At 41.5% G+C, this 21621-nt stretch overlaps 1 protein-coding gene and 1 long non-coding RNA gene across 6 annotated transcripts in view; one reads left to right on the top strand and one right to left on the bottom strand.

Annotated features, from left to right (window-relative positions):
• Positions 1-21621, bottom strand: part of il1rapl2 (interleukin 1 receptor accessory protein-like 2) — a 566284-nt gene that overhangs the window by 425880 nt on the left and 118783 nt on the right. The gene's annotated exons all lie outside the window — the stretch shown is intronic.
• Positions 15470-21621, top strand: part of LOC141774913 (uncharacterized) — a 108339-nt gene continuing 102187 nt past the window's right edge. Inside the window, exon 1 of the long non-coding RNA XR_012595512.1 lies at positions 15470-15527. This is a non-coding gene — a long non-coding RNA (uncharacterized LOC141774913). The remainder of the gene's footprint in view (positions 15528-21621) is intronic.

The raw sequence follows: 21621 nt of genomic DNA on the forward strand, positions 1-21621 counted from the left end.
AACTATGAAATAAAGATATGGTGTGAAAGTAGAAGATTTTACACAACACTAATATGTGCATGCATATTATTTAAGGCTCCAAAAAGTTGTATTAAATGTACGTTATTGATTGTAGGTTTCAAAGATCTTCCCCTTTGTTTCATTTGAACTTTAGCCGATGTACTTGGTTTATTTAGCCATGACTGTGCAGGTGTCTGTGTATGTGTGTTTGACAGAGAGAGGTTGCATATCATCTCTTATCAGCATTTCTAGCGAAGAGTCAGAGACAGACTGGCAGACGCTGAGTTAAAAATGGAAGCTGTGTACACCAGCGTGATCTCAACAGTGTTTATGCATGTATCCATCCCTGGTATCAGTGTGAAGTACTCTTCTAGCCGTTTCCACCTCTACAGATCCATTAGAGCAGTGAGGAGGATATTTTAAACCTCTCTTGCACACAGGATACTGTATAGCCCGCATTGAGTGTGTAACTGAGTGTATACTCATATAGACCCGCAGTGGATTGAGCCTATAGCTAACTGTAAGTCAGAGCTACTGAGCTACTCCTCTTACACAGTATGGTTAACATGCAAAACCACTTTATAAAAACACTTAAAAAATGGAAAAACACAAGATGTGTTCAGACTGAATTAGAAGCAGATTTAAAGCAGCAGTAGGCAGATTGGAGCAAATATGATTTAAAAACAGTTATTTTTATAAAACGGTCACTATATCCTGACAACAGTGCACGAGACAAGTGTCCTCCGATGCTCCTAATTTCACAGACCGGAGGAAAACAACCAATCAGAGCTGATCTGGAGCCTGCCGTCTCTGAGCAGCTGTCAATCACTCACCAACTCCGATCAAACGGTCAAACTAGGCAGCGCTGATCAAATATGATCAATATTATGTTACTGTAATGCCTATTTCTCTCCTCAGATGTTTTAGAGTAGAGTGTGTGTGGTTAGAGTAACATTAACAGACTGTGGCTAACAGAATTAGATAACAAAAATGGAATATATATATATATATATATATATATATATATACTGAGCATTCTGGTCGCACTAAATGGCATATGAATGACACGGTAATCGTAAGCCATGTAGCATGCAATAAGAAGCCGTTCTTACTTTTGGCGTATTGATTGTACGCTGTATTAACTGCAATGTAAACCCATTCGACACCTTGTGTTTGTGTCCCAAAGTGTGTTGAATTATTTTGAAGTTACGTTAGTGACGTTTATGACGTGTTGGCCATACTTCTGTTAACTTTGTTCCCATATGTATTTTACTTAGTTTAAGTATTTATTTTAAGCCAACCCATTATGTCTTGTGGTTTTGTTATCTAAACCTAACTAAGTGGTTTTGTTTTCTAAACCTAAGTAAGTTGTTTTGTTATCTAAACCTAAGTAAGTGGTTTTGTTGTCTAAACCTAAGTAAGTGGTTTTGTTGTCTAAACCTAAGTAAGTGGTGTTGTTGTCTAAACCTAAGTAAGTGGTTTTGTTGTCTAAACCTAACTAAGTGGTTTTGTTATCTAAACCTAAGTAAGTGGTTTTGCTATCTAAACCTAAGTAAGTGGTTTTGTTGTCTAAACCTAAGTAAGTGGTTTTGTTGTCTAAACCTAAGTAAGTGGTTTTGTTGTCTAAACTTAACTGCGGCTGTTACCGTAGTTTTGCTGCGTGGAGTAAAAAATGACGTGCAAAAGAGGCGTACAAATGACACGCAAAAAGACTACAATGCGTTCTCGTGACACACGTGATGTCCTTGTAATGTCGTGTTATTTATACGCCTTCCCATGAGATTGGGGTTGCTGGACAGATCGCTGTCTGCTTAAAGGCAGATTCAATTGCCTGTTGAGTCATGTTGGTTCTCATGCTCATAATTCAAGTTGTAATTCTTGTTGAATGTTGCCAGACCACAATCTGTGAATCAGTGAAGTTTGTGGTCAAAGTGCACGCAGCCAATTTGTATCCCTACTTCATTTCACTCAGGGAGGCAAAATGGTCCATGTGGAGTTAACCTAATTCATCTGCTGTTTAACATATCCTACCAGCTTGTCCCTCATACACACACACACACACACACACACACACACACACACACACACACACGCACACACACACACACGCACACAAATGCACCAACACACACCGCTCCATATATGATAAATTGGCTGAATATAAATTTACGGGGGAGACAATACGTCTTTGTTTCACAATATTCTGGCATGGATCACACACACACACACACACACAAACACACGCACACCCACAGGCATGAAAGCTCTAATGCCGGCATACACAAACACCCACACATACACACGCATACACACACAGACAGAATGATTTGTCTACTGCCAGATTCACACTCAGTGTTAATTTGTTACGGGAGGAATCGCAATCCTTCAAACTTTTGAGAGTGTGTGTGTGTGTGTGTGTATGTTTGTGTGTCTGTTGAAGGCATATGCAAACGTGTGTGTGTGCGCATTTTTGAGTCATTCACACAATTTGATAAACATGTAACAAAGCAACCTTTGGCCTTGAACCTTTCCACACATACAACCCATGTGTGTGTGTGTGTGTGTGTGTGTGTGTGTGTGTGTGTGTGTCCGTAAATCAAAAGTGGGTTTACATGTGTTTAACAGTTATGCTTCAGAATCATCAAATATAATTCCATGTTAATCAGTCATATTGTCAGTGTTGCGGTGTAATTTAATCTTTACTGTCATGGCAATTTCATGGAAATGCAGAAGCACATGTAAGTAATAAGATTTAGTGGAAGAAATCATCATCATGTGTTCCATAAAAATCATCAAGAAGTGAGAAAGAAGTAATTTCACCCAGCATGCTAACGGAGCCGTGGTGCTAATCTTTTCTGAGGCATAAACCGTCAGTTGAAGCTACATTTCCTTTTGTGGATGCCGATGCAAACGTTAACACATCACCGTGACAGGCAGCATACACATGCAAAATCCATGTTTAAATGTGGGTGTGTGAGTGGTGCTCTACAAATACTTCATGAAGAAACAACTGCACTGGAAGGGTTTCAGTGTAGGGAGGTTACACACAGCCACCGCTGTTAACATTTAAAGGAGCTATATAATTAGCCATGCTAGCGGCGTGGCTTTAGGGAAGACAATGTCTGTTGGTTGGTCCACCACTTTGGTCCAGACTGAAAAATCTCAACAGCTATTGGATGGATTGCTATCGCATTTTGTATGGATATTCATAGGGCTAGGTATCGTTTAAAAAATGATGATGCCAATATTAATACCAGTACCCTTAAAGTGATACCGATAACAATAGAGTACTTCAGTCGATACTCATCATGTGAATGGAAGCTGTGTGTGTGTGTCCCACTGGCTAGCTAATCGCCGCCGCACTGCACAGTGTTCTTACAGAGGTTACCACTGATAACGCCGTCACCCTCCCGTGGTGGCGGGACAGCGTTGTTGCTGGAGCATATCACCCATCCTCTGGCTCAAAACTGTTAGATCTGTCAGCACTTTTGCATTGTTAGCACTGTTAGCTTCTAGCTAAAGCATAACCAAGTTGATCTATTTCTAAACCTAAATAAGAAGATTTAATTTGAAAAGACTGGAGCCGAAATTGACACGTGCGACACGTGTTGCTGGACATAAGCAGGGAAACACACAAAAATACGTTGTTGAAAAAAAAGGAAATTCACGTCTTTGTACACAAATCAAATAGATTACATTTTGTGACTATTTCACAAACTGCCGTGAGACTGTGTTGCTCCACTGCAGCCTCATTTGTTGACAGTTGTATTATTTTTTCTGTTTTCTAAATAAAAATAAATCTACCACTAGGACTCACTAAAATCAGACAAAATTTACAAATATAATTTCCAGTTACTGCCAAGTAAAACCAGGAATACATGAATGACTTTATTCTGCATGCTCTCTATGTTACATATAATGGCAGCACAATGTGACCTGTCTTCTACTTTGAAGTCTCAAGGTGTATACTTCACAGGCAGCCTGTCAAAAAGAGCTTTGTTACTAAAAACAACAACCTTATCCAACTGCCAGGAAGGTGTGAGCAGATTGTTCAAAAAAGTTTTTCAAAAAGTTACTAATATCTCAAAGAAACGCTCCGAAAGTCAGCGTTTGGTTTCAAGTTGAAGTTACAAAAGTGACAAAATGATCCTTTCCAAGTGTTCTAAGCCAACAATGAAAGACTGCGGAGTTTGTCGGCACAACGGCAGCCAACTGCACCGCTGACGTTCTATACGTTTTCAGCAGCCAACTTTTGAAAACATACACACTTTTGGATCCGTGTGTGCTTGGATGCCTATTTCAAAGCCTTCTGCATATTTGAGATGAATATGAGTACCCGTGTGTACAGAGAATGTGTGTGTGTGTGTGTGTGTGTGTGTTTGGACGTTGAACAATCGGCGGCATGGAAATGATGTGAGCCCACTCACTTCTAAACAAGTTCAAGTTTCTACCTCACATGCACATACATGCACAAATGTGTGAATGAACACACATGAGCACGTGGATGTAACACGCCGTGGTAGAAGGCAATAGTGCTGGGAGACAGGTGTTTGTTCACACACACACATGGACCTTGCATGCTTGGTCACACTCGGTCACGTTTGGTCAGAACAGAGCACGTCTGACAAGACAATATAAGATTACTAGGTGTGTGTGTGTGTGTGTGTGTGTGTGTGTGTGTGTGTGTGTGTGTGCACATGTGTGTTTGATTGCGTCTGGTGTGAAACACAATGCTTGGCATGCAGCCCGACAGATTTTAGCAGAAGCCCTGGATCCGGATCACACTCGCATTGGGAGCGAGAACAATTCTGTGAACACCCACTCACACAAATACACATGCAGGACACACATGCACATACAACAGTGTGGGAGGAAAACTTTGTCTTTGTTTTACCGCTTTCCCCTCTCGCTGCACATCCATGGTCTTTCTTCCTTTCTTTCTTTCTTTCTTTCTTTCCTCACAGTATACTTCTTTTTTTTTTTTTGTGCATGTAAAAGGTCCGCAAAGTTACAAAGCCCAAAGGTAGTTAAGCTTGGTTTCTGGTCGCCATAATGAAGCCAGCGTGTGCGCCAGAAAAGTACGTCCTAGCGGCTCTCGTGTGGTGCACGAAGACTCCGCAAGTTATCGCAGCGCTTGGTTGTGCACCTCTGAATTTTTTTAAGTACGTGCACACTGCATTTTCATTTCAACATGGATGCCTTCGAGGGAAAGACTGGCCGAGCAGGTTGGCCTGTACAGACGTCTCTACTACTGTTCATTGAGAGACCGCAGGGACAGTCACATGACATTAAATACTTGGAAAGAAATAGGCAACACACTGAAGAGTGACGAGGCTCTCTGCTGCAGGCTGTGAACGAATCTGAGAGATCGTTTTGTAAAAGCTAAAAAAAAGGTCTCATGGAAAGAGCGGCGACCCGAGGGGAAGCACGGAGAGACGCAAAATAATTTAGTAATAATTACATTACACAAATGCAATGTTTGGCGGGACGTAGGTTGGTGTTTACTACTGTTGCCAGGCAGCCTACTTTTCTTTCCGGTAACACTTGTTGACTTCTTGCTTTGCCAAAGAATATTTTGTTCAAACGCCCCCTGGCGTTTCGGAGCATATTTCAACGAACAATGCGTTGAGCATAAACCTCTCTGTGCATGCTCGTAGCATGCTTGCCATCTACGAAGGCCCTCACCACAGTATCTCGCACGACTATAAGCAAGGCTTTACTCCCCCCACAGAAACACCTCCTGAACTGCCCGAAACGCCTTGCTTGAAGTCCCGCCTTTTCTTGCGTAACATGGTGATGTCAACAAGTAACACATTTGCACCTGCCTAGCGGCGAGTTTGGAACGCCCTCAAACAAAGCTAGTTAGAGCGGAGCTGGAGGGAAGTCCGAAGAGTTTGGTTCAGTTGTCCAATCACAACAGAGTGGGCCAGCTGACCAATCAGAGCAAACTGGGCTTTTACAATACAAGTATGAGCCTGGAAATAAGCATAATAGGTCCTCTTTAATATTTTACATCCTCGAACTATATGACCTGGAAATTATCTTCAGATGTAACTTGTTGTCTGTTCATGTAGCAAGATCAGTTTTAAAGAAATGAAATATGAAAGAGGAGAGAACAGATGGGCTGCTGGGTCTTATTCAAATACTGTTATTTATGTATTGTCATCTTTTCGCACAATGGTAATTTTTGGTGTCAAAATGTGACAATGCATTGTGGGATTGTTAGGAAAAAAAGAGTACATACCATGGACACTACTTGTTTGGTTCCATTGGTTTAATATATTAAATGGGGAGTGATTCCAGGCACAATGAAAGGATAATGAATAAATGAATGAATGAATGAAACCATAACAACAGGTCAGTTTTCATGGTACTTGGAAACGAGTCTCTGCCACAGAGACCTCAGGAACTTTAAGCATCTGTGTCTGTCTGGACATTTTTTTACCGTCCAAACTCCAACAATGCAATCAATTTGTCATAGTGTGCACCCCATACAGCCTTCCACCAGAGTCTATAAAGCTGTTTCAGCACACATCGGTCCTCTGAAGTCCACCTTGTAATTTTCACGATGGAGCCAGTGGAATAACATGGTTTCTGTCTACATGATAAAAATAGAATTTCATAGCTTGTGAACCTTCTTCAGGCTCTATGTTTTTATGTAGCAATTCTTAGCCCATTGCCGTCATGAATGCCACCGCTGATGTAATTTATCTGACAGTTCTAAAGAGTTCTAAATGTAGGAATGTAAACTGAAAAAAGGACCGCATCTGTAGTGATCTGCAGTTTAAGGCTACCCAACAGAGGGGCCAATTCACAAAGAATGGATTGCGCCCGCTGATAGCACCATGAATCGCGCATCATTTGCAACCACTATCGGCCCCATCACACGGTCCGATTCACAAAAGATATTGCGCTGATGATATTACAACACAAACACGCCCATAAAGTTTTGGAGCTGAGTGCAATTTGACCTTTTTTTTGCGTCCGATTGCAGTTATTCATGTGGCAAATTATAAATGCGCCTGAGGCCGATGTGTCGGTTGGGAGGGTGAGAGTCAACCGGAGCCAGAAGCCTATCAGAACCCAACGACGCCCTACACGCTGAGTCGATTCGGGCCAGGCTCTGGCTGTATAGACCGGGCTTGGGTCGAACTCGGGCTCATTTAACTTCTCTCCCTTTATTTTCCCCATATACGCCTCTGCAGCGCAGAGCACACATATGCGGGTGGGTGAAATAATACATCATTAATGAGGATAATATGAATTACATTCTCTTATTTTAAGAGTTCTCTGAGACATTTTTTGAGTTATACAAATATTTTGAGTATTAAATAGCTGCAGCGATCCCACCGCAGCAGTGCATCTCCCCCATTGAGAGAGACACTGTACGCATTTACACACGACGCACAGCAGCCTAAGTTTCTACCTTGTCTCAAGGTCTGATTCACAAAAGATATTGCGCTAATGATATTACAGGACAGACACGCCCATAAAGTTTTGCAGCTGAGTGCAATTTGACCTTTTTTGCGTCCAATTGCAGTTATCCATGTGGCAAAGTAGAAGTGCGCTTGAGGCCGATGCGTCGGTTGTGAGGAGTCAACCTGAGCCAGAAGCCCGTCAGGACCCAACGAGCCTCAAACGAGTTGATTAGGGGCCGGGCTCGGGCCTTTTAGGTCGAACCCGTTCAACTTCTCATATGCCAATATACGCCTCTGCACCGCAGAGCACACATATGGGGGTGGATGAAATAATACATCATTGATGAGGAAAATATGAATTACATACTCTTATTTCATAAGTTTTTAAGAAACATTTGAGACATTTTTGAGTTTCTTAAACACCTGCAGCGATCCCACCGCTGCAGAGACGATAGGTCGCTGTGCACATTTACGCACGACGCACAACAGTGTAAATTTATTGGTTATTTAAATCTTTTTTTCCTCATGTTATTGTATCGCAGCTTTATCCATTTATTTTTCATGACAGAACTCTCACTGCATCCCAAAATAAATGAGTTAGAGTGGACAGCCCTTATAAATATGCTTCAGTTACCACCAACTCTCTGAAGCTAATAACTTCACTGTAACTGCATGTGGCTGTTAGCGCTGATCTTTGTAAATTGGACTGTTTTTGCAATTATGCTCATTTGCATATAATGGGCCGATTTTGCACCAAATGTATGCATATTACCTAATTTAAATATGTGCTAATAGCACAGGAGCACTATTGGCTTGGCAGTGCAGTTAGGGGTGTATTTCACCCGTTGCAGGTGCTTTGAGAATTATTTATTTTTGTCTTATTGGTGCAGCGTTAGCGGCCACAAAAGCCCCATAATCCCTCTGTGAATTTGCCCCGGTGTTGAAGATGCTACATCCTTATTTCCAATGATTAAAGATCACATCTTCTTACATTTTTCACCTTAAGTCCAAAATGCTTTTTTTTTTTTTACCAACAACAGTTTATTATTCTACCTTATAGACAAATAACTGATTTAGAAGTAAGCTTGCTCTTGACTTTCAGTGTTACCAAACTAAACCAAAGACCAACAAAGTATTCAATATTTTTTCAACACTTGCCGAAAAAAACTATTTTGAAAAAGACCTAAATTTGGCTTTTGGCTGCCAAGCTGTGAACTATTCAAACTATTCAATAAAAGGTGCTGCTGGGGGCATTGTCTCTCTCACACACACATTTGCGTCACTGTGTGTTGAGTTTTCGCTGTACGTCCATGGGAGCCTGTCAGTGGCTCTGTCTACAAGTGTCCCTGTGTGTCCCTGTGTGTCCCAGTGTGTGCGTGCGTGTGTGTGTGGATAGAGCTGTCCTTTCCCTCACAGACAGGTGCACCAATTACCTCGCCATCTCTCTCTCTCGCTCTCTCTCTCTCTCTCTCTCTCTCTCTCTCTCTCTCTCTCTCTCTCTGGCTACCTTTTCCTGCCTGCTGCCCTCTATTCACACCTGCTAATTATCCCTCCGCGTGTGTGTGTGTGTGTGCGTGCATACTTGTGACACCTTGTCTTCTAGAGTGAAGCGACCTTATTGGGTCCAACGGCAGCATTTTCTCTGTGGTCACACACACACACAAACACACGCACACACACACACACACACACACACACACACAGACACACACACACAGACACACGCACGCACACACACACACACACACACACACAAATATATACAAACTGGACACATTTATTCTTCTGGTGTCGCTGCAGGATCGATGATAGATGCTAATTAGGAAAAGCTATTTTCACAGCCACCGGTAGCTCCTATACTCTCCTGATTACAGCACACTTACATTTAGTAATGTATTCATTCATCATTAACATTTTAATAGAAAGGTATTTTATTTTAGCAGTAGGGTGTTAAAGATCCAGAATGTAAAGTGTTTTTTCTACTGTAAGGCTCACTGAACACACTGTGTGTTTCTTTATAATGCCATTGATTATTTGAGCTGGAGTTGACAGAAAAACACCATCTGATGTTTATTTTATCATGAAGAGAGCAGATGGACAGTGAACTAGTGCCGGTTAGCTACTTGAAATATAAAGTGCATACAGAGGGGGCGACCAATTAAAGGATAACCCTGAGTAAAAGAGTGGAGAAACAGAATGAATGCAGATGCTTTTAACCCGTTCTCACTCCCAACCGACGCTTGGTCAGTTGCCCCTCAGCGTCTGATACCGAGGCCCCCTTTAGCGTCGGGCTTTCAACTAACACATTCATGTCATTATTAGACGGTCAGAGCAACTGATGTAATGTATAAAGAGCAAGAAGTCCTGCTTAGGGAGCAGTCTGGGTGGATGGTGGATAAAACAAACACAGACGTTCACCCAGGAGACCTCTGTTCGTGTCCCATGTGAAACCAAGTCAACGTTGACTTATTTTACCTTAGTGGTGTTACTAATAAAAACCCAAACAACAAACTTTTCTTAAGCCATAACCAAGTAGTCTTGTTGCCTATAAAAAATAAGTAAAACTATGTTGGAAGTTTTTGAAGAACAAAAAAAAGGAGCATGTCGGTGTTCTAAAAACAACAGGAATTTATTTATTTATATATTTATTTATTTATTAATTTTATTTATAAATGACTTGATAAATAAATAAATATGCCATTAAATGAAACAAAGAAATGTAAAAAGAAATGTTTAAAGAAAAGAATACAGAAATAAATACGTTTTGGGGAAATAAATAAGGGGAGAAATTGCAGCACATCACCCCCCCCCCCCCCTGCATCACCTACAAAATCCTCCTCCTCACCTACAAATCCCTCAATGCCCTGACTCCTCAGTACCTATCTGACCTCCTCCATCCATACACACAGTCCCAGAAGCTGAGATAAATAAAGATAAATACACAAATAAAGACATTTATAAAATAAATATAAAACAATGAATGCAAAAATAAATAAATAAATTTAAAAATGAATTAAAAAAAATCCTATAATAAATAAATAAATGGAGAAATTTAACAGAAGAGTAAATAAATAAGGGAATTGATACTAAGATAAATAAATAAAGAAGCCAATTAAAACAGAAAAATCAATTTATGTCACATTTTATCAATTGATTAATGGCTACATTTATATTTATATTATATTTATGTTTAATATTATTTTTGCTACATTTAACGACTGTATATCAAGTCATTTATTTATTTATATTTAATTTTCTCAGGTTCAGTCCTCCGTAATAGACAAAGAAACAGTGCTAGACTATAGTCAGACAGACAGTTGGTGAGTCAACATGTCACTCAGTAAGTGACGTATAGACCTCACAGCTGTATACAGTATATGTTTCTCTCTCCGTCAGTCTGGCAGTCGCTCACATTACTTGTCACTTTGTCAGTCACCCTGAGTACAGTAGATGTTCACTTTAGAGAAGCAAGCAGTCAGTCAACTTTATTGACACGCCGTGATGTTAACTTGCCCCATACAAGGAAAAGACAATTACCACACAATTACCGTGTCAGTCAGTCAATCAGTCAGTCAGTCAGTCAGTCAGTCAGTGGGTTTGTCAGTGAAACAGCTCCACATATTAGTACATTTCTGTCTCCATTTCTTAAAGTAGGCTGAGTCAGACAGAAAGGGACAGTCGGTGTTCGGCAGCTAAATGTCAGTGAGTGAAAATATGCCTTATGAAACTAACACACACACACACACACACACACACACACACACACACACAAGGCTGAAATCATACCATCTCCTCTCGCCCTCTTCATCTTCTGCCTCCATCTCGGAGCTGCCACCCTGTCCTCCTCATTAGATCATCTCTCTTTCCCTTTAAAGGTCATGGTGAATAAGTGTGGCTGGTAAATAAGCGCGGTTTTTAGCTGACTGCAAATAAATGCACACGAGTCTGCATGTTTACTGGAAAAAAAGGAAGACAGAGAGATGGATGGAGAGGGTGGGAGGAAAAATAGAAAAAAAGACAAAGAGAGATTGGCGTTTTCATTTTCTCGCAGAAACGTACGGGAGACAGAAAGACGCCGTTATGGACAATAACCAGACTGCCTGCGTACACACACACACACACGGCTTGAGTCACAGAGAGATATGGCATTTAGCAGCCATTGTCTTTTATAAGCAGAGTAAATCTAATTCATGGACTTGGAGTGCGACGGCAAGCAATGTTAGTTTGTCATCCAAATGTCAGCTGTTGGAATGCAATATGCAAATTACATCAGGAAGGTAGACAGAAGGCAGGACTGCAGTCTTTTAATTCTCTTTAAGCTGCGTTTGATTTGATTCCATGCGGCGTGAAGAACTTCTCTTTGACCCAAGGAATAAAATGGAGATGCAGGACACCGAAGCCACATGTTTATGTCCGACCCCTCTCAACCCGGCGCTGGGCAGGAGGGGCCAGAGAGAGCGGGTCACAAATCACACGCACAACAGCGGCGAGACGGAGAGACGGAGCGGGTCACAAATCAAACGCGCTCCGTTGCGGGGCAAGAGGGTCAGAGCGCGATACAAATCAAACCGACTCCGTCGCCGGGGTGGTGGCGGGTGAAACAAATCACGGCGACCTCATCTCATCTGCCTGCTTGTCCGATGGGAGAGAAGAAGAAGAACAAAAGACGCATGGTTGCTGCTGACATTAAAAAGACAGAATGAGAGGGAGAATGAATGACAGCGAGTGACGACTGTTAACACTAATGCCTACCATACACTAGGAGACTTTGAAAAGACTTTGAAAAGACTGAAGTCTGACACCCTCTCACATCTAAAGACACTGTGTGTTAGGTCACAGAGTTTTCACATGTCACATGGCTATATCCATTATTACAGCCGCATACAACCAGCAGGAAGCTGGCAGAACCAGATGTGTCATATGAGCGTGCAGGGCGGTGAGGTCCCGTGGGTCTGATGCACGTTCATTATGCCGAGGAAAATTACTCTGGATTCGGCTATTAGTACATTTTACAACTTTTAGGACAAAATGATTTAAATGAGGGCTACTTAAGTGTTCGTACTGGGAAGTTGATTTACCTAAAAAAAAAATGATCCTCTGATTTGCAGACGTCTCTTTATACATCCATGGCCACAGACTCATTCGCGTTTTCAGTCCAAAATGGCTGTTGTCAAAAAAGCACCAGAGTTTCGTCCCTTTGCTTCTGTACTCTGTGATACTATCTGCAATGGAAAATTAAATACAGGAAAGGACATGATACCAAAAGTGAGTTGAGTGGAGCCAAACCATGCAGTGGAAATGAGACATTAGAGCCAACATGAGTGTCATTGAGCTGTCTGTCAATTGGGGCTTTATTATTGGCTGGACCGCAGAGGGCGCAAAAGTCACAAAAGTCTGTCACTGACTGAGTGACTGACTGAGTGATGAAGTTACAGGATTGGTCGGCCAACTATTGGTGTTTCCTCATTGGTCGTTGCTCTTTCAAAATGAAAAGGCGGAGAACAGTTCTGTGTTTAGGTTTTCTGGGGAGCGTGTCAGCGGTTCAATGTATCATTACATAGTGCTGTTGTTGTGCATGTGCTTTTGTTTAAATGTTCGTTTAAGTTACGTTATGTTGTGCTTCGTATTGTGTTATTCATACCAAGCCAGAAGCAAATTTTCGCCTCACTTTCCTCCATTTCCTCCATCAGCCATGGAAGAAATAACCACTGTTGCTGCTTTGTACATGTTGTGGAAGTCTCAGATATGTCAGAAAACCAAACGCCGTTGTGTCTGGGTTCATAACGTCACCCGACGGCGAGTTGTTTTACATACTGTATCTGTATCTTACAAGCCACCAATCGCTACTGCCGTATGAACCCAAAATAAACAGACTGTGCTGTGATTTAATTGCAATAAAAGAATCAAAATGATGCCGAAATAACGACATTATGATGTCGATTTGTAAAAAGACCGAATTCATGTTTGTCAAGTTTGTCCGCAACACAACAAGCAAACAACTTTTAAAATGCTTGTTTTCTGAACGGAGTTCAGATCAATCAATGCCAGGTTATGCTAACATTCTAGCTACTCAATCAACACTCAACATAACATCACCTAGGCATAAATATGACAGCAACGTTTTTGTAAACGGATCAAAAGTGAAGCCGAAATAACTACATAATGATGCTGATTAGTAAAAAGTCTGAATTCATGCTTTGTCAGGTCTGTCCGCAAGAGGACATGCAAAAAACTTTTAAAATGCTTGTTTTCTGAATGGAGTTCGGATCGATCAGTGCCAGGCTATGCTAACATTGTAGCTGCTCCATTGACGCTCCATCTAGGAATACATACGGCAGCAACAAGGTCAGTGATGACAGCGGGAATATCTCAACGCTGATAAACTTTCGCGAAGTATGTATATATTGTTACACACCACTTATATGATGAATGCTTTTGATACACATGCTTTAATAAAAAACTGAAATACTTTTAACCTTGCATACTGTATGTCATGCTAATACCTTTTCACCTTGTATAAAATGTATAATATACTGACTAGTAAATGTTACCATTTACTATTACTGAATGTCATTTGCTTCATTATAAGTTGTCTTTCAATCAAACATTAAGATATAAGTGGAAAAAAAACTGTTAACAAAACATGATAGACATGACCACTGACTATTTGTTAAACAATTAAGCCACAAATTCACATACTGACCATATACGGTCCAGCCATATATTCAGTTTGGACCGAGTCTTGTTTTAATCAGTTTGTCATATAGTCTAATTAAATGCAGTTGTGTTTAATGCTCCACACTTTTTTTCTTTTACCTTATTTCATAGATTTTTCTTTCGGTTCTCACATGTTTTTATTGCTTTTTTTGTTCTTATGTCCTTGAAATACACTGTACTACATTTCTTACTATGCATATATCTTTATCTAACAGCTACATGAATAAAGACCACTTTATATTGTCTGTGGTTTTTGTTCCTTCCCCCGCTTCTCTATTTCAGTTATCCTTCTCTCTATTCTTTCATCCATGCTCATTAAACATATCAAAACTGTTTCCCAGTCTGATGATAATATTCTCACCACAGTTCCTTCTGAAGTCATTTTGAATGGAGATGTTCAGATTTATTCTGTGCTTTTTAATGTTGTTATTGTGTTTTTTATTGGTGCTCTTATTGATCTTATTGTTTTTATCTTATGGTTGTGGGGTTATTTATGGAGGTAGTCCTTCATGTTGTGTACAGTAGATGTCTGCAGCGGCTGGTTATGTAGAGCATAGTTTTGTTGTGGTTGCTGTTTTTGCTCCTCTAAGGCCTGTACTACGAAGCAGGATTTGGGGTTAGCGAGGTAACTTCAGGGTTAACCCTTCAGGGTTTTCCGTCCTACGAAGTTGGATCACTTCTTACCGGGGTAGATCGCCATGGTAACTGATGCTGAACAGCTAACCTGCTCCGGAGCAGGTTATGTTCCAGATAAGAGATCAACTGGTATGAAAGCACCGCCTACTGACCAATCACAGCTCGGTGTGGGGATCGTGTGGTAATATTACACAAATACGAAGACGTATAATTATAAGTACTTTCTCCTTTTGATTTCGTTGTTGATTCGCTCCTGGTTCGTCCGTTTCCACAGGTCTGTATTTGTATTCGTTTGTGAATGAACACTTGCAGTTTGTTGGTGTTGATGTTCGTGCTTGTGGTTTTCCAGGTTTCACAGCCATAGAGAAGGACAGATTTTTAATTTGATGCGTAGCTCCACATCCTTATCTGCTCCTCCTACTAGTGGGTGTAGTAGGCCCCTATTGACCCACATCTATGGGGCTTATAGTGAGTGATAACGCCTATTTCATAGCCTGACAACAGTCTAATCGGCTGACTATACAGTAACTGCATTTCTGGACTTTTTTGTTTTAAGGGGAGTGTTTGTAACTTCTTACACGTATAAATCAATCCAGGTCGGTGTCCTATGCTTGCTCACGTGTGGCTACACTGTTCAGACGAGACTCCAACACAAACTACACGGAAGCACCAAAACAGCAAAGTTGTATCTAGTGAAGCCCGTCTGTTAAACAGTGTTGGCCGCGGTCGGAAGACGCGGGGGAGACCGCAGCTTTGGTCTCCAGGACCGGAGTCTCTGCTGTACTCTGCTTCTCTTCTCCTCTGCCTGCCTTCACTCACACACCGCGCTCGTTCTTGCTCTTTCGCTCCACTCTCACGTGCATGCGTGCACACTACACACTGTAGAAGAGTTAGTTTAGCTCTGAGAATATCTAGTACAGTGGACGTTTGTGCAGAAATAACTGCTGCAGCTCCTCCAGACCAACAGAGGTTTCCCGTGTCTTGTGAAGTGACGGGGCTCCGCAGAGAGAAACGTTATCGTCTCCGACCAAAACTCCGGTGCCTCCCCTGTTCCCTCCGGCCGCGGTCGGGAGGCTGAGGCAGGAAAAGCCAACACTAGGATCAGCATTGATTCATGGAGAGACCTTCGTCTGGTCAGCTAACATTACTGCCAAGCAGCTGAAATATAGAGTGATATTGTGCTTTTAGCTGACGTGTGTCGCCTCACTGTTTTGAGTGATGCTCGTTCATGTCGATGTAGAGCGAGCACAAACGCGAGCAACAAGACGGTGACTTTCGTTGACTTAACGGCATCAGGTGTTGCTGTTAACAAAACATTTTGAATTCTTACAAACAGTCCCTTTAAATAAAATTTTCAAATTGTTCCTTTTTATTATGTAAAACACTTTGAATTGCCCCTATGCTTGAAAGGTGCTATACTAAAATGTAAAACTATTCATTTCTGGGGGTTTTTCAACTGCATCTCACCATCTTCCTCAGTGAATGGAGTTTGTGAAGTTGCCAAATAACTGAAGAAATCAATGAACAAGGATTAGGCAGCATGCTAGTAAACATATTTAGAATCACCCAAAGCATTCGTGTATATGTGGCTACAACAGCATTAGCATTAGCATTAGTAACTTGTGCCCTGGGCTTAGCCATTACAAAGTCAAATACTGCATTTTATTAATTCAGCCAACCTCACTCACCCAAACTCTTAATAGCTCATCCATATCTTAATGGTTGTTATAATCGATGAAAACAAACCAGAAAAGGCCTGAGCTGAAACCTAGTAATTTTGAATTAAAGTCGCTGTGAGTTATTATTTAACTTAGACAAACATTTTCTCTCCGAGTGTTTGATTTGTTTCTTTGTTGTATTTTTCTCTGTTGCTCTGTGTCTCTTTAAATGTGAACTGTGTGTTTGATATTCTGCATGCTGAGCAATATCTAAACCAACTCCAATTATGTGCATAGTGCGTGTGTGTGTGTGTGTGTTAACAACCCTCTGAACAGCTATAGAGACTTGCTGACCGTTCCTCCATGCTGCCATGGTGGGCTAATTAATCAGATTAATTGAATACTGTTGATCAATAGCCAGCGGGGTGTAGACATTAGTTAGTTAATATGTTTCTCATCAGCTGGGGTTGCAGCGAGGCTGGGTGTGTGAGTGTGTGTGTAGGAGCGTGTGCTTTCATGTGAGCCAATAGCGGTTGAATTAAGAGGAGATTAGAAAGGACTTTGATTCGATAAAATAATAATGTAACAGCGCGGTAATGAATCACCCTAGAAAATGTGCTCCTCTCGCTCCAAATGAAAGGTTGAGGACGAAAGAAGAGAACAAAGATATTTCATCATCTGATCAGTAGTTCTTATCAGTATATATATTTGAAGTATGTATCACCTAATTAGCATTTTAAAGTATTTTTAAACATCATTATGTCACAGTCCTGTTAGTTATAAGACATGACTTTCACCAATAAATGAGACTGGTCAAGAGGCAACTTAACTAAATAGCTTACAGGTAGGTAGCTTAAGCAACATTTCAGGGGATCTATTAGCAGAAATGGAATATAATAGTCATACATAGGGTTGTTACTACATAGGGAGCGGGTCCTCTGCATGGAGTCTACAATGTCTTTGACGGAACCTGAAGGCCACTGTAGTTGGGGCGCACTATCGGCCCCGGTCGACAGTCGCACCGGGAGCAGGGAGCCCTGTCACGGTGCGGCGAGGTCCGGACGGGGAGCGCTGTCCGCTCCAGCGCCTCGGAGAGGCTGGAGTGCCAAGCGGGACCCCGTGAGAGAGTAATGTGACCGAGCGAACGTTACTCCGCAAATCATCCCGGACGCTACTCCGCCAAGATCTGGGTACTTTTCCAGACGGAAATCGAGCTATTTAGGCTTCATGCGCCAATAAGCAACTCTCATAGGAATGACCGGGGCCCTGCCTCCAACGCTGGATCCAGTTCTTTTAATGGCTAACAATAAACGGCTAATTTGCATTTCAAAAGCTTGTTGAGTTTTCAGAAGCTGAGGACTCCAGTGGGAGTGGATAGAGTCTAGTTCAATGTCAGTTACTGTAATAAGGGGCCACAAGCTGATACCAGAAAACAGTTTGGAGACCAGTTTAGTGGTAAAATAATGGGGTGCAGGGGTAGCCGATGACCTTTCTAGCAGACACACACACACACACACACACACACTTACACACTTACACACTCAAACAACACGAATACACTTTGTCTGAAGTATGGCAGGTGCCTGTGGCCAGGTCATAGAAACACATTTACCTTCCAAAACCACCATCCTGCACACAAACACACACATCCTCTCTCAGCAAACACTGAACTCATGAATCTTTAAGACAACTGCACCACATAACAACCAGACTACATAAGGATGCTACATCATTTTACTTGTGAGTGCTACTGTGTGTGTGTGTGTGTGTGTGTGTGTGTGTGTGTGCGTGCGTGCGTGCGTGCGTGCGTGCGTGCGTGCGTGCGTGCGTGTGTGTGTATGCTGAGTATGTATTTAAAGAGTGTAAGAGTGTTTCGGGATATCTGAAACCCTTCGCAGCTCTTATCCTGTAGAGATAAATAAGCAGATAAATGAAGGGAGGGAGATGGTAACCATCGTTATTAAAGGAAATAAACAACATTTTGGTGTGGAGTTTTTACATTTATGGCTGTAATATTTAAGATAAAGGAGAGGGAGGAGATACGAGAGACAATCGATTGGCACATTTTTCATGCTATTGTTTTGACAGCGTTCATTTGTCAGTAATTGCTGTTTTAGTCAGTCAAATCTGCAACACAGTTCATGTGAAGTGCTTTTATATTAAGCTCTTTTATAGATTGTATTACTTTGTGATTTTGTTACTATTTGGAAATAAAATATATGTGCACAATTACAGAATATGTGCAAAACAAATGAATATTTACAAATAAAATATATTTGTGCAGAAGTACAGGATATGTGCAAATAATGTCTATTTAGAAATGAAATATATGTGCACAAGTACAGAATATGTGCAAATAATGTATATTTATAAATTAAAAATATGTGCAGAAGTACAGGATATGTGTAAAAATGTATATTTGGAAATAAAATATATGTGCAGAAGTACAGGATATGTGTAAAAATGTCAATTTGGAAATCAAATATATCTGCAGAAGTACAGGATATGTGCAAAAAAAAGCATATTTGTAAATAAAACATGTGCAGAAGTACAGGATGTGTTTAAAAAAAAGCATATTTGGAAAGAAAATATAAGTATATAAGTACTAAATGTATGCAAAAAAAATGCATAATTTGAACAACTAAATTCTAAACGCAATAGATGCATGCATGTAACCTTCAACCCTTCCACATACACAAACATAGCACTATTCTTTTAAAGGATAAGAGCTCCTTGAAAACTCAATTAGACTGGGGGGCAAAGCCTACAAAACCCTACCACTCTCACACACTGACGTACATGGTGGCATTCACACACACTCACACACACACACACACACATGCATGCCAGTGTTTTAGCTTCCTGACCTGCAGCTATTTCCAGTGTTAAATGGACTCTGAGGTTCCAGACGAAAAAGCTTGTACTATGGCATGTACCTAATTACACTGTTTGTGTGTGTGTCTCGTGTGTGAGTGTATGCTTTTAATGTAACACAACCCAACCCTCTCAACACACTCGCACACACATACACACACACACACACACACACACATAGACATAAGGTGCAAGGTACCTAAACGTAATCATGAAAAAGTTTGATCCCACTTTAGTTGCTACGGACGAATATAATGGGAAAAGAAATTTAATACATTGTTGGTGATTATTGTGCGGATATATTCAGTATCAACATTATGCGACTCGCCAGAATTACGTTCATTAACAACGATTCCTCATTATGCTAATAGAAAATGTAATCCAGGTGGCATTATGTTTCTTTCAAAACAAATTTGCTGTAGCAAATTAGATGTAATTCCCGGGAGACATGTTGCTATATGCCCTTCCATGTCTGACATGAATGTAGAAAGCGTCTTTTTAATTTATATTGTCACTTTTATTAGTTATGTTAATGTACATGAGAAGCGTGGGAAGATGATCAAGATGGCTGTCAAATTTACTCGAATGTTTTTCTTCAGGAAATGCATGTACTTGGTCAATTTGAATGTGTGATGTTTTCTGGTATGCTGGATCACATTTTTACAGCTTTAACATCCTACAATAAGTTTTTTCTTACTTCCCAGCTGTCCGCTGAGTCTTTGCTTTGTGGTTTTTGTGGCTTGAGAGTCCACAGTTCCAGTTCTAGCACCTGGTGTTGGATATGGAGCTTGTCATATTCCTGCTTATCAAGTCTTTCAGGGAAGGAAACTTTGGACTACAGATCCCCTACTAGACCAGGTAGATGAATTTCTATGAGAGAAACCATTATCGGCAGGTCAATTTGGCAGCCATCTTGAAAAATGGCCGCCAATCTTGGATTTTTAAGTGGCCAATCGTTCATATTTGATAAGCGTCAACCTCGGGAATCATCATGCCAAATTTGGTGCTTGTATCACTATTTGCATGATTTTTCCACTATGAAGGAAAGGTCAAGAGGTTACAAAACAACAAACCAGGATTAGAATTCATCCTCTGGTGACTTGAATATTCTTATTTAACAAGTTCCCCATAGTTGTTGATATATCATGCTGTGGACCTACAAGCTATAACCAAACCTGCTATATGGAATAAAAAGTACAATATTTGCCTCTTAAATATATTGGAGTATAAGTATAAAATAGCATATAATGGAAATACTACCAAGTAAAGTACAAGTACCTCGCTTGTATATCCGCAGTCCTCGGTCTTCTGGTTTCCCTTTTTGAATGACAAATACAGACTACCGTCTCCTGCTGGTGTGCCGTGTTTCAAGACGGGTCAGGTGGGTTGCCCACATCGCCGCAGACCCCTGGCACCTTTTACGTGGGCCGAGCCCCGATCTGGCAGCACGACGCGGTTGGGGCGCAATGAGGACAGTCTGCACCGGGAGCAGGGGGCCCAGTCTGTCCCTGGTGGGGAGAGAGGGTGTAGCGAGCCCTTTGTCCACGGTGCGGCAAGGTCCAGGCGGGGACAATGTAAAGCTGCGGCCGCGAGCCACCTTCGCCCCAAGACTTTCCAAGCCGACCTAGAGCCGGTGGCGGTGCACCGCTTCGTATGCGGGACTCTCCAGCCTGCCGTGTGTCGCTCACACCCTCCAGCTGGCTGTTAACGAGTACTTAACTTGTACTTGTACTTGTACTCAGTCTGAAAAAAAGTGGTATCGGTGCATCCCTAACTGTCATGTCTGAGCATTAACTATGGGGCCAAAGTCGGGACCCAACATCAAGCCCCGTTCATGTGAATGAGCCCGAGGCCGAGGCTGGAGCGAGGGCTGGGAGGCGGAGTTAAAGGAAATGCTACTGCGCCTGCTCTATGAGCCCAATGGATGCAAAAGGTCACCGGATGATCCGGGTAATTTTATACACGGGAGTCAAGCTTTTTTTGCTTCATGCGCCACTGAGCAACTTTCATAGGAATGAACAGGGCCCCGCCTCCAACGCTGTATCCAGTTCTCTTTATACATCCACGGTCACAGCAAGCAACTCTCTCTCAAAACACAACTTGCCATTTTTACATTTTGGTTTGTGTGGTCTACAGATTAAACAGACAAGGTACAATGTGTTCCTTAGAGAGTTTAGGATGTGTTTGTAGGAGCATTTTTTAATTTGATAGAACCAGATTAACTCTTTTCTTCCAGTCTTTATGCTAAGCAAAGCTAAGCTAATCGACTTCTGGCAGCAGTTCCACAGCTAACACACAGATGTGAGTGTGGCATCGTG

The sequence above is a fragment of the Sebastes fasciatus genome, chromosome 10 (assembly GCF_043250625.1).
Source record: "Sebastes fasciatus isolate fSebFas1 chromosome 10, fSebFas1.pri, whole genome shotgun sequence".
NCBI lineage: Eukaryota > Metazoa > Chordata > Actinopteri > Perciformes > Sebastidae > Sebastes > Sebastes fasciatus.